Source organism: Mesoplodon mirus (assembly GCF_964341445.2).
Source record: "Mesoplodon mirus genome assembly, chromosome: 3".
Lineage (NCBI taxonomy): Eukaryota > Metazoa > Chordata > Mammalia > Artiodactyla > Ziphiidae > Mesoplodon > Mesoplodon mirus.
The window spans coordinates 145,587,224-145,600,822 of record NC_138978.1 but is presented as its reverse complement, the minus strand read 5'-3'; positions in this window follow the sequence as shown (position 1 = coordinate 145,600,822).

The following is a 13,599-nucleotide window of genomic DNA, read 5'->3' as shown; positions in this document are numbered from 1 at the left end:
CTGAAAGCGAGTGAATGTAAGGTATTTGCTTTTAGAGCTCATAGATTATAACTCCATCAAAGCATGGCTACCCACCCCTCCAAATGTGAACTTGCACTACAGCTTCCCTTGAGTACTTCCTTTCTGTGTATCAAGAAGAGAGCCAAGAACAATTTTCAGAAGACATGGGTGTTAAGAGGTGCCAGCCTCACAATAAATATCAGACAGGGATATGAGGATTTGTTTGCAATGCAGCTAAGCTTTTATATCCCTCAAACAAATTATGAGCAGAAAACGTTTTTGAAAATAATTAGTTGTTCAAATCCACTTTTATGACAGTCCCTGAAATTTGTAGTCATTGTATTTGTAGTGAAATCACATTCCTTCCAGTTTTACTAGGCCTTTTCAAAAACAAGGATTCAACATGGCATCAATAATGGTGGTTTAAACTAGATACAGAAATGTCCTGTGAAAAGAAGAATGAAATCAATATTTAAATAATAAAAGAGACAATGTATGTTTTCTAGGAATTCATTTTAAGATTGTTGTGCTTTGATTCTGTGGTTTAAAATAAATGCATTAAGGATCTTTTAAGTTAACTGCACGATGCCTCCAGTGCTTTCTTAGTTATAGTATAGTGAATAAGCAAGGTATATTCTCTTCACTTGGCTAAAACTTCTCCATTTTATGTGATGTAGCCAAATGACCTGGAGTAAATCAGTTACTAGTTTAGAGATTATTTCCAGCCCTGTGTACTTGCCATAATTTAGCTGGGAGAATTCACTTAGGAAAAGCACTTGCAAAGATGTAAGTTATGAACACTTGAATCTCACATCCTGCCATAAAGTGCATCAGCAAGTGAGTTTAATAAAACATGCTGTTTAAAATAGTCTGTAATTTCCTGTTGCTGCATTTCCCTTCAGTATCTGACAGGCTGAAGAACGATGACTAAAGGAAGGGAATTTACACAAGCTAGTCTGGTGGTGTTTGCAAACCATCACCATGAGCTTCATCTTCTTTGGTAAACAATTCTCTGGTGGGCTGTCTATTGCTGTTTTTTTTTTTCCTTGGTGTTGGTCCAATTTGTTAATTTTTAAAATGCAAACTACTTATTCACAGCCTGGAAACACCTGCTTTTGACCACAATGAAACTGATGGAATGTATGGAGATGAATTAGTCTTTTCTCATGAAATTTCCCGTGTTTCTCAACCCCAGTCAATGGAACTGTTCCCTTCATTTAACATTATGAAATCTTATAAAATGCCATATCCTGGGGGGAGAACACAGACAGAAAAGAACAGCAGAGATGTAAGTTGTGATCTTGCTTCCTGCTGAGATCCCAACACAGTGCGTAAATAGCAGAACTTTGGGGTGGGGGGATGGGTTTCAGCAGGAGTTGCCTCCAATCAGGTCATTCCATGGGAGCAGCTGAGTCCAGGCATCAGGTGTGTGATACTCCACCACCCCATCTGATTGGTCAGCTCACACATGAACCCAACCCGGATACTTCTAGACACGGTGCTTTTCTGCAGATGTCTTCTGAGGCAACTGCAATGAGCTAAGCTCAGATGTGACGTATCCCTTGTATTCTGTCAATTAAGAAGTGAGCAGATCTCTCTGAAACACATCTGGCACAGTGCATCTATACCATCCTCAAACTCACACAACCCCTGTGTGCATAATAAGGAAAAGATGGAGAATGACAGCCTTCAAGGCAAGGGATTTCAGCAAAAGTTTGGGGCGTTGATCTCTGATGGAGTGGAGGGGAAGAAGTCTGGGAAATCCAGCACTCCACATGCACTGAGGAGTGTGTTCACTTTCTTTACGGAGAAGTCTAAAGATTAAAAAGGAAAGGCAATTTTTTGGTCAAACCTCTTTATGAAGACAAGAAAAACCATTTCAGTTACTAAAGGATTTCCTTGATTTTTTTTAGGAAGAGAGAAATGGCTTGTCTGTCCTTTCTGGGAGCTGGGAGGGGTTCTCATTATTGTTCTTCAAGTCCTTAGATGCTGTGCTTTTCAATAAATCAACCAAACTGTCTTTGTGACTAAGTATAGGCATTAGCTCATCTCGCCTATTCAGTTCAGGCACAATGGTTGTGGGTTTCTCGTGAAACTGGAATACAGCAGAGGGTTAAGAGTGCAGGACTTGGATTCAAACTGCCTGGATGCAAATTCCAGCTCTGCCAGTGTAGCTGTGCAAACTTGGCCTTGGCCAGCAAGCCACTTCACTTCCTAGCACCTCAGTTTCCTTGTCTGTAAAATGGGGTGGCATGCCGTACCCACCTTTTCAGTTTGTCAGCATTAAAGACTTTAATATTGGGGAAGTGGCTTGACCTTGCCTGGGCACACATTATGGGTGTGAAATAGCAGTGAGCCTCCATGACTTCTCCGCTAATGTCCCTGGACCTCCTGAAAGCTGGAGCTGACAGTACCAGATCCTCTTTGGGGAAATCATTCGGCCTCCTGGGTTTTGTACAGAAAGTTTGAAATTAAATAGGGGGATGGTGTAAAACTTGGGGACCCAGGACGCTTAGACAGCTATGAAAGTAGTCATTGGTGTTCCTGAGATATGTTTAATATTTCAAAAGCTTATTGGAAATCATAAAATTTCCTGAAAGCAGTTGTGCAGGAAATTGTCAGATTTCTTTACCTTGTCAGATTTCTTTACCCTTGGCTGGAATTAAATCAGCTCTGGGTTAACACAGCACAAACTGAGAAGAAACTCTGGGAAAATGAAGGCATTTTTCCTAATAAATAAATTTATTTTGAGGATAGTATCTTTCAGAACAGTGGCTACCTGAAAGGTGTAAGAGGTGTCCTTTACAAATGAAAAGATTGAAAACCACTGACCTCTGATTCACCCCTAGGATTTGCCAAAGTTCAAGTTTATCCAATTACTATATTGAATGATTCTCTTAGACCTAGTTTTTCCTCAGAAAAAAATATAATATGGAGTAAATAAATACAGACCAAGCATTATTCCTTATGTACCTATATCTGATAATGGAGGCCAAAGCAGAATTTTCTGTATAATTATAACTTCGAGGACATGGCCTCAAAGTAGTTATAAAATAACTTCGATACAGTTTCCACTTACAAGATCTAAGTTTAGAAATAGCTCAACTAGGGAGTGGTTGTCCCTACTTCAAGACCTCATTTCTTTCTATGTTGCCTTTAAACTCAGAGCCCAATTGATGACTTCAAAATAGGATTTCATTTTTAAAATTACATTTCTGTCTCTCTCGATGTTCCAAGAGTATATATTTTTCCATAAGCTGAGGTACATCACCTGTAGTGATGCTTGCTGATTGTTAGGACTGAAATGAGGACAAAACTGAACCATATAGTTTGAGAATGAGAAATTGGTGCCAGAGTGAGAGAAAATGCAGTGTTGTGCCGTGATCGTTCCAGAACTTCTCTGGGACAGGTTCTCCTCCTACTTAACCGAGCTCTAGGATCTTGTAAGTGACACCAGTAGTTGCCATTTGAGCTAGCAGAACAGCTGAGATGGGCATGGGGTGGGGGGACACCTCAACCTGCCCAGGGGATCCAGGCTGGCCATCTCCAGACTCTTGTTCTCCCCTTACTTGGAAACTCAGCAGCTGGAGGAGATTTTTTCTTTTTAATACATTTATTTATTTATTTATTTGGCTGTGTTGGGTCTTCCTTGCTGTGCGCGTACTTTCTCTAGCTGTGGAGAGCGGGGGCTACTCCTCGTTGCCTTGTGCTGTCTTCTCATTGTGGTGGCTTCTCTTGTGGAGCACCAAGCTCTACGCGCGTGGGCTTCCGTCGGTGTGGCATGCAGTCTCAGTAGTTGTGGTTCATGGGCTTTAGAGTGCGGGCTCTGTAGTTGTGGCACAGGGGCTTAGTTGCTCCACGGCATGTGGGATCTTCTCAGACCAGGGCTCCGAACCCGTGGTCCCTGCATTGGCAGGCGGATTCTTAACCACTGTGCCACCAGGGAAGTCCAGGCGGATTGTTAACCACTGCGCACCAGGGAAGTCCCTTGGAGTAGATTTTTTATTTTCCAGCGGGTAGTATTCCAACCAGTAAGCATTCTCAGTTAGAATTCTTAACCAGTCTAGCCTTAACCTAGCTGGTTTTAGCCAAGATGACTTAATGTGCAAGGGACATGAGGCATTGGCAGGTGTGTGTGTGTGGGGATCTCTCTGGAAAAGTTATTAGTCTGCACAGGAAGGACCCATAAGGAAATCCTGGGGCCATCTGTCTATCTGGGTGTTGCAATGGATGAATGAATAGATAAATGTTAGGAAGAACCCTGGGGTGGAGTTTGCAAGAATTGATTGATTTCCAGTCCTTATGCTCATTATAGAGCAGACACGGTTTAACTCATTCTAAAATTTTCTAACTTTTTACCTATAGTCTATTGCACTGGTTTCTGATCAAATAACTTCTGTTTCTTAACCATAGAAATATAACCAAGTATGTTGAGAGCTCTAGATGAGGAGTTAGGAGACAGGTTCTTGCCTGGCTCTACCACTCACTAGCTGTCTAAGCATCAACAAGCCCTTAACTTCTCTGAGTCTTAATTTCCCATCTGTCAAATGATGAGGCTCCACTTAAAGGGCCTTGGTCTCCTCTGGCCCTGACATTTGTGATTCAAACAACCGGAAATCTTTCTGAAGATTTTCACTTGAATTTTCTACACGTGTCACTCCTTCCTTTACTTCCCCAGTATGCCTTTATTATTTTCCCCCCAGTGAAACCGAGATACTGCTTCTAGATGTTTCTTAAATAATAAATCTCTGAGTTTTCGTCCAGATGATTGTATTCTGCATATGGCTGCTAACCAATTGCCTGAAATACATTCCTCCAGATAGGCCATGCTCCCCCGCGGTGTCTCAGTACAGTTACCCTCCCCCTCCCCGGAGAGGGCTCCCCCCATCCATTAGCCCATTAGCTCCACACATTCGGAGCCAGCCAGGCGCAGCGCCGCTCCTCCTGACACAAGATTGTCTTCCCCTTCAAGCAACCAGCCTGCCTGTCCTACGCAGGCAGGAGATCCGAGAACCCTCTTCTCTCTCATGTTTATGAGTAACGAAATAGCGGACTTTCCCCCTTCTTTTTGTGAAGACAGTCCTTGAAGCTGTGACTGTAACTTTTTATTTTCATATGAGCCAAGATTATGGTCCCGTAACCCAATTAGTGTCATTTGGTAGTGGTCCAAGTGCTTCCCCTGCACGAGTTTTAATTTGGGGACCCCCGGGGGCTGCACTCCACATCTGTAGCTGGTCCTCTCCCCTTATTTGCTCGAGGTTTATGGGAGGATTAGCTGTGTGGTCTGGGAGGCGGCTGCTTCTCTTTCATCCGCACTGCTCTCGAGCCGCCGAGGAGCCTTTTACTTTTCATCAAGCCCTGGCACCTGGAAGACAGGCAGCCGGGGTGACTGGAATGAATCAGTGGATGCCCTGCAGGCCCCGAGGGGCGAGGCCCTGCTAGCGTGGGGGAGGGGAGGACGGGGGGAAGCTGCGTTCAAGGGGAGCAGCTCACCACCCCGCCAGGCTGGGCCAAGCTGGGATCCAGAGCGCAGGTCGCAGAGCAACCCCACACCCCGCCCCCACTCCCTGGCTGGCGAGAACTGGCGAGGGCTCGGGGCGCTCATTGTGCAGGCAGCTGGCACCAGCTGGGAAGGGGGAATTAGCATAACAAAGAGCCGGAGCGAGCGCCGCGCGGCCCGGCTGGGGCTCTGCGGAGAGCCCCGGGCTCGGAGAAGCCGCGCTGTCATCAGCAGCGCACCCCGGGCCGCGGGGCCGGAGACCCTCGGAGCTGCAGGGCGGGACCCCATTGCAGATGACCGCGCCAGCGCGAGGTCGGCCAGCGTCCCGGCCGCCGGGCTCGCCCGGAGAAATTAGTGCGTGTGGGTGTGAGTGCCCGTGACAACGTGAGTGGGCGTGTGTGTGCGCGCGCGCGCGCGCCTGTGTAGGGATGCTGTGGGTGCCTCTGAGTGTGCGTGAGTGTGTGCATGGGCGTGCATGTGACTGTGGCCGTGGGCATGTGAAAAGGCCACCTGCAGACTGGAGGGGACCCACTAGCTCCCTTCGCTCCCTCCCCACCTAGGCCTCTTTGTTTATTCCTTCCCTGGAGAGGAAGAGAATCACCGGTTCTTAATTCTGGCAGCCCCGTGGAACCCCCTGGGGAGCTTTTACAAAGCCCTCGGCCCCCGACTCGCTAATAACAGGCCCCTGCGGGGGTCTCCAGCGCGGTATCTCCTAATCCGCCCTCGCGGATTCCGACCCGCCCCGGGGGTGAGAACAGGTGAGGACTGGCTGACCCGGCCGCCAGCCAGCGACCGAGGAAGCAAGGACCTCCGAGCCCTGCGTTTAGGGCCTCGAAGCTTTGCCTTCGCCTTCACTGGCTGAGGTCAAGTGCACATTCCTCCCACACTAGCGCTTGGGTCTCAAGCTTCCGACTGGGCAACTTCATCTCAGTGTTTGCATATAATCCTTAGAGCTGCCCATGAGAAGAAAACTGTAGGGAAACTAAGGCTCCGTTAAGTGTCACAAAAGGTCACAAAGCAGTAATTCGGCCGACCGAATTGGAGCCCAGGACTGTGGGACTCGAAGCCCACGTTCTTCCCACTGTGACATTAAACAACAACGAAAACAAACACCGCTGTTTAATGCGCAGCAGACCTCAAGCTGACGAGGTCCCTGCAAGGACCCATGGCCCCGAGAAGGCAGACACAGACCAGACGACGTCCCTAGAAAATGCCCAGGGCCTCTCCCTTAGCCCCGATTTCTGCGCCACCTTCGACCTGATCGCCCCTTCCCCGCTCTGCCCGGCTCTCGGTACAGCCCCCCGCAGACTCCGGCCCCCAGCACCCTCCCTACAGGAAGGGAAAATGACGGCACAAACCATTCGCCATCCGGGAGCTGTCGGCAACTGCGCAGCCGGGGGCGGGGGGGGCGGTGCGGAGGCTGGAGGGAGAGAGCGCTGCAGCCGGGGACCCGGGGACCGGGGGACCAGGGAGCTACACCTCCGCGCCTCGGGCCCAGCGCCTGGGTCTCGCCTCGCTGCACCGCGCCCGCTTCTTCCTTGCGGGCGCCGGGCGCCTTTGAGGCTCCTCACGCGTTGTGTGACAGGAGTCCCTGGCCTCGGCTGCCTGCACAGCTCTCCCGGAGAGGGAGGGGAGGAGAACTGAACGAGCTGCGGGGCTCTGCCAGTCCCAACTTCTCCACTACCCGGAGGTGTGCATTTCCACAAGCGCAGCCTGTATCAGGCGCCTTAGCATCGTCAAGCTCTAGAGCCGAAAAGGCCCCCCTCTCAGGCCACCGGGGCCCACTCAGGCTTCTCATCGTCTGGGAGACCAAGGCCCCTGGGAGATGAAGTAAATCTCCAAGTTTCACCGCCCTCTGTCTGCCTGCCCAGCTTTGCTCAGCTGCACAGACTCTTTGATAGGCAAACCCCGGTGCTTACTTACCAGGGCCATAGTCTATAGTAAGAACCCCAGTGCCGAGGAAAGGAGCAGCACAAGAATGCAGGCAGCAGCTGCTCTTGGAGGTGTCCTGGAGCGGAAAAGGGTTGAAACCCTGGGCCCCTAGCCTGAGTGCCACCCCATCTGAGTTAAGGAGTGCGGCAGGTGAACTGATGGTCTAAAGGGGATGGTGGTGGCTGCTGTTATTAAGAGTTCAGAATTCTCCTACGTTCTAACAACTGCGTTCATTCTCAATAAATGGTTTCTTAATAATCATTTTAATTAGAAAAAAGCTGTCTTATTAAAGCTAATTAAAGGCAATTTGGGAGCCTTATTTTCATACAATCATAAAATTAGAGAAACAAGAGGCTGGAGAAATGGGGAATGTCTCAGCCTTTCTGCAGAAGGGGGCAGGGAGGAGCTGGGAAGGGAGATGCTAGCTCCAAGCCAGGTCTGCAGGACAGGAGTGTCGGGTGGATGCACAGGAGACCCCAGATTTGGGTGGCCTCATATTGTGCTGGGGGACGGCTGTGGGGAGGGATCCTCTGTCCAAATTCTCCAACTGGAGCCTCAGAGTCCCCTGACTGTCCCCCTCTGTCCCATAATGGGCCAGTTTTCTCCCTCTAGTTATCTTTAAATTGGAAATTAACTACCATTACAGCCCTGATTTACCCCAGACCTCACCTCTTCTCAAAATCTCCCCATCTGTCTCCAGGCATTCCTTCCTTCCCCATCCATTCTATGGCTGATTGTCCAAAATCACCAGGCTAGCAGTTTCCTTCACCTCTCAGGCCTCTCAGTGCCCTGCAGACTTTAGCCCAGGCTATTTGCCCAACCCCACCTCCTGCTCTCTGCAGGGAAGCATCTGCTTCAGCCACTGTTGTCTTCTCAGTATCCTCTCCTGCTAATCCGCTCCTTCCCATTGCCCAGCCCTCACCCCTGCTTCTCCCTTAGCCTGGGATAACCTTGCCCTGTCCTCATTTATGCAAAGAGTAACTTCCCCTCAAGGCCAATTCAATGTCCACATTTTTTTTAATTTTAATTTTTTTTTTTTCTCGGTTTGCGGGCCTCTCACTGTTGTGGCCTCTCCCGTTGTGGAGCACAGGCTCCGGACGCGCAGGCTCAGCGGCCATGGCTCACGGGCCCAGCCGCTCCGCGGCATGTGGGATCTTCCCGGACCGGGGCACGAACCCTCGTCCCCTGCATCTGCAGGCGGACTCTCAACCACTGCGCCACCAGGGAAGCCCTTTTTTAATTTTTGAATTTTATTTTACTTTATTTTTTATACAGCAGGTCCTGATTAGTCATAAATTTTATACACATCAGTGTATACATGTCAGTCCCGATCGCCCAATTAAGCACACCACCAGCCCCAACCCCCCCACTGCTTTCCCCCCTTGGTGTCCATACGTTTGTTCCCACATCTGTGTCTCAATTTCTGCCCTGCAAACTGGTTCATCTGTACCATTTTTCTAGGTTCCACATATATGTGTTAATATACGATATTTGTTTTTCTCTTTCTGACTTACTTCACTCTGTATGACAGTCTCTAGATCCATCCACGTCTCAACAAATGACCCAATTTCGTTCCTTTATATGGCTAATACTCATTGTATATATGTACCACATCTTCTTTATCCATTCGTCTGTCGATGGGCATTTGGGTTGCTTCCATTACCTAGCTATTGTAAATAGTGCTGCAATGAACATTGGGGTGCGTGTGTCTTTTTTTAAAAAACATAATTCCTCCGTCATTTTGTTTATTTATTTATTTTTGATTGTGTTTGGTCTTCCTTTCTGTGCGAGGGCTTTCTCTAGTTGCGGCAAGTGGGGGCCATTCTTCATCGCGGTGCGCGGGCCACTCACTATCGCGGCCTCTCTTGTTGCGGAGCACAGGCTCCAGAGACGCAGGCTCAGTAATTGTGGCTCACGGGCCTAGTTGCTCCACGGCATGTGGGATCTTCCCAGACCAGGGCTCGAACCCGTGTCCCCTGCATTGGCAGGCAAATTCTCAACCACTGCGCCACCAGGGAAGCCGCCGCATGTCTCTTTTTGAATTATGGTTTTCTCTGGGTATATGCCCAGTAGTGGGATTGCTGGATCATATGGTAGTTCTATTTGTAGTTTTTTAAGGAACCTCCATACTGTTCTCCATAGTGGCTGTATCAATTTACATTCCCACCAACAGTGCAAGAGGGGTCCCTTTTCTCCACCCCCTCTCCAGCATTTGTTGTTTGTAGATTTTCTGATAATGCCCATTCTAACTGGTGTGAGGTGATACCTCATTGTACTTTTGATTTCCATTTCTCTAATAATTAGTGATGTTGAGCACCTTTTCATGTGCCTCTTGGCCATCTGTATGTCTTCTTTGGAGAAATGTCTATTCAGGTCTTCTGCCCATTTTTGGATTGGGCTGTTTGTTTTTTTAATATTGAGCTGCATGAGCTGTTTCTATATTTTGGAGATTAATCCTTTGTCCCTTGATTTTTTTGCAAATATTTTCTCCCATTCTGAGGGTTGTCTTTTCGTCTTGTTTATGGTTTCCTTTGCTGTGCAAAAGCTTTGAAGTTTCATTAGGTCCCATTTGTTTATTTTTGTTTTTATTTCCATTACTCTAGGAGGTGGATCAAAAAAGATCTTGCCGTGATTTATGTCAAAGAGTGTTCTTCCTATGTTTTCCTCTAAGAGTTTTATAATGTCCGGTCTTACACTTAGGTCTCGAATCCATGTTGAGTTTATTTTTGTGTATGGTGTTAGGGAGTGTTCTAATTTCATTCTTTTACATGTAGCTGTCCAGTTTTTCCAGCACCACTTATTGAAGAGACTGTCTTTTCTCCATTGTATATCCTTGCCTCCTTTGCCATAGATTAGTTGACCATAGGTGCATGAATTTATCTCTGGGCTTTCTATCTTGTTCCATTGGTCTATGTTTCTGTTTTTGTACCAGTACCATATTGTCTTGATTACTGTAGCTTTGTAGTATAGTCTGAAGTCAGGGAGTCTGATTCCTCCAGCTCCGTTTTTTTCCCTCAAGACTGCTTTGGCTATTCAGGGTCTTTTGTGTCTCCATACAAATTTTAAAATTTTTTGTTCTACTTCTGTAAAAAATGCCATTGGTAATTGGATAGGGATTGCATTGAATGTGTAGATTGCTTTGGGTAGTATAGTCATTTTCACCATATTGATTCTGCCAATCCAAGAACATGGTATATCTCTCCATCTGTTGGTATCATCTTTAATTTCTTTCATCAGTGTCTTGTAGTTTTCTGCATAAAGGTCTTTTGTCTCCCTATGTAGGTTTATGCCTAGGTACTTTATTCTTTTTGTTGCAGTGGTAAATGGGAGTGTTTCCTTAATTTCTCTTTCAGATTTTTCATCATTAGTGTATAGGAATGCAAGAGATTTCTGTGCATTAATTTTGTATCCTGCAACTTTACCAAATTCATTGATTAGCTCTAGTAGTTTTCTGGTGGCATCTTTAGGATTCTCTATGTAGAGTATCATGGCGTCTGCAAACAGTGACAGCTTTACTTCTTCTTTTCCAATTTGCACTCCTTTTATTTCTTCTTCTTCTCTGATTGCCATGGCTAGGACTTCCAAAACTATGTTGAATAATAGTGGTGAGAGTGGACATCCTTGTCTTGTTCCTGATCTTAGAGGAAATGCTTTCAGTTTTTCGCCATTGAGAATGATGTTTGCTGTGGGTTTGTTATATATGGCCTTTATTATGTTGAGGTAAGTTCCTTCTATGTCTACTTTTGTGAGGTTTCTTTTTATCATAAATGGGTGTTGAATTTTATCAAAAGCTTTTCCTGCATCTATTGAGATGATCATATGGTTTTTATTCTTCAATTTCTTAATATGCCTTATCACATTGATTGATTAACGTATATTGAAGAATCCTTGCATCCCTGGGATAAATCCCACTTGATCATGGTGTATGATCCTTTTAATGTGTTGTTGGATTCTCCTTGCTAGTATTTTGTTGAGGATTTTTGCATCTACGTTCATCAGTGATATTAGTCTGTAATTTTCTTTGTTTGTAATATCTTTGTCTGGTTTTGGTATCAGAATGATAGTGGCCTCACAGAATGAGTTTGGGAGTGTTCCTTCCTCTGCAATTTTTTGGAAGAGTTTGAGAAGGATGGGAGTTAACTCTTCTCTAAATGTTTAATAGAATTCACCTGTGAAGCCATCTGGTCCTGGAAGACCAGGAAGTTTGTTGGAAGATTTTTATTTTTTTTGCGGTACGCGGGCCTCTCACTGTTGTGGCCTCTCCCGTCGCGGAGCACAGGCTCCAGACGCGCAGGCTCAGCGGTCATGGCTCACGGGCCTAGCCGCTCTGCGGCATGTGGGATCTTCCCAGACCAGGACACGAACCTGTGTCCCCTGCATCGGCAGGCAGACTCTCAACCACTGCACCACCAGGGAAGCCCTGTTGGAAGATTTTTAATCACAGTTTCAATTTCATTACTTGTGATTGGTCTGTTCATATTTTCTATTTCTTCCTGGTTCAGTCTTGGAAGGTTATACCTTTCTAAAAATTTGTCCATTTCTCGCAGATTGTCCATTTTATTGACATAGAGTTGCTTGTAGTAGTCTCTTAGCATGCTTTGTATTTCTGCAGTGTCTGTTGTAACTTCTCCTTTTTCATTTCTAATTTTATTGATTTGAGCCCTCTCCCTCTTTTTCTTGATGAGTCTGGCTAATGGTTTATCAATTTTGTTTATCTTCTCAAAGAACCAGCTTTTAGTTTTATTGATCTTTGCTATTGTTTTCTTTGTTTCTATTTCATTTATTTGTGCTCTGATCTTTATGATTTTTTTCCTCCTACTAACTTTAGGTTTTGTTTGATCTTCTTTCTCTAGTTCCTTTAGGTGTAAGGTTAGATTGTTTATTTGAGATGTTTGTTGTTTCTTGAGGTAGGCTTGTATAGCTATAAACTTCCCTCTTAGAACTGCTTTTGCTGCATCCCATAGGTTTTGGATTGTCGTGTTTTCATTGTCATTTGTCTCTAGGTATTTTTGATTTTGTCTTTGATTTCTTCAGTGATCTCTTGTTTATTTAGTAACATATTGTTTAGCCTCCATGTGTTTGTTTTTTTTATGCTTTTTCCCTGTAATTCATTTCTAATCTCATAGCATTGTGGTCAGAAAAGCTGCTTGATATAGTTTCAATTTTCTTAAATTTACTGTGGCTTGATTTATGACCCAAGACATGATCTATCCTAGAGGATATTCCATGCACACTTGAGAAGAAAGTGTAATCTGCAGTTTTTGGAAGGAAAGTCCTATAAATATCAATTAAATCTATCTGGTCTATTGTGTCATTTAAAGCTTCTGTTTCCTTATTTATTTTCATTTTGGATGATCTGTCCATTGGTGTAAGTGAGGTGTTAAAGTCCCCAACTATTATTGTGTTACTGTTGACTTCCTCTCTTATAGCTGTTAACAGTTGCCTTATGTATTGAGGTGCTCCTATATTGGGTGCATATATATTTATAATTGTTATATCTTCTTCTTGGATTGATCCCTTGATCATTACATAGTGTCCTTCCTTGTCTCTTGTAACATTCTTTATTTTAAAGTCTGTTTTATTTGATATGAGTATTGCTACTCCAGCTTTCTTCTGATTTCCATTTGCATGGAATATCTTTTTCCATCCCCTCACTTTCAGTCTGTATGTGTCCCTAGGTCTGAAGTGGGTCACTTGTAGACAGCATATATATGGGTCTTGCTTTTGTATCCATTCAGCAAGCCTGTGTCTTTTGGTTGGAGCATTTAATCCATTCAGGTTTAAGGTAATTATTGATATGTATGTTCCTATGACCATTTTCTTAATTGTTTTGGGTTTGTTTTTGTAGGTCCTTTTGTTCTCTTGTGTTTCCCACTTAGAGAAGTTCCTTTAACATTTGTTGTAGAGCTGGTTTGGTGGTGCTGATTTAGCTTAGCTTTTGCTTGTCTGTAAAGCTTTTGATTTCTCCATCGAATCTGAATGAGATCCTTGCCGGGTAGAGTAATCTTGGTTGTAGTTTCTTCCCTTTCATCACTTTAAGTATATCATGCCACTCCTTTCTGGCCTGTAGAGTTTCTGCTGAGAAATCAGCTATTAACCTTATCGGAGTTCCCTTGTATGTTATTTGTCATTTTTCCCTTGCTGCTTTCCATAATTTTTCTTTGTCT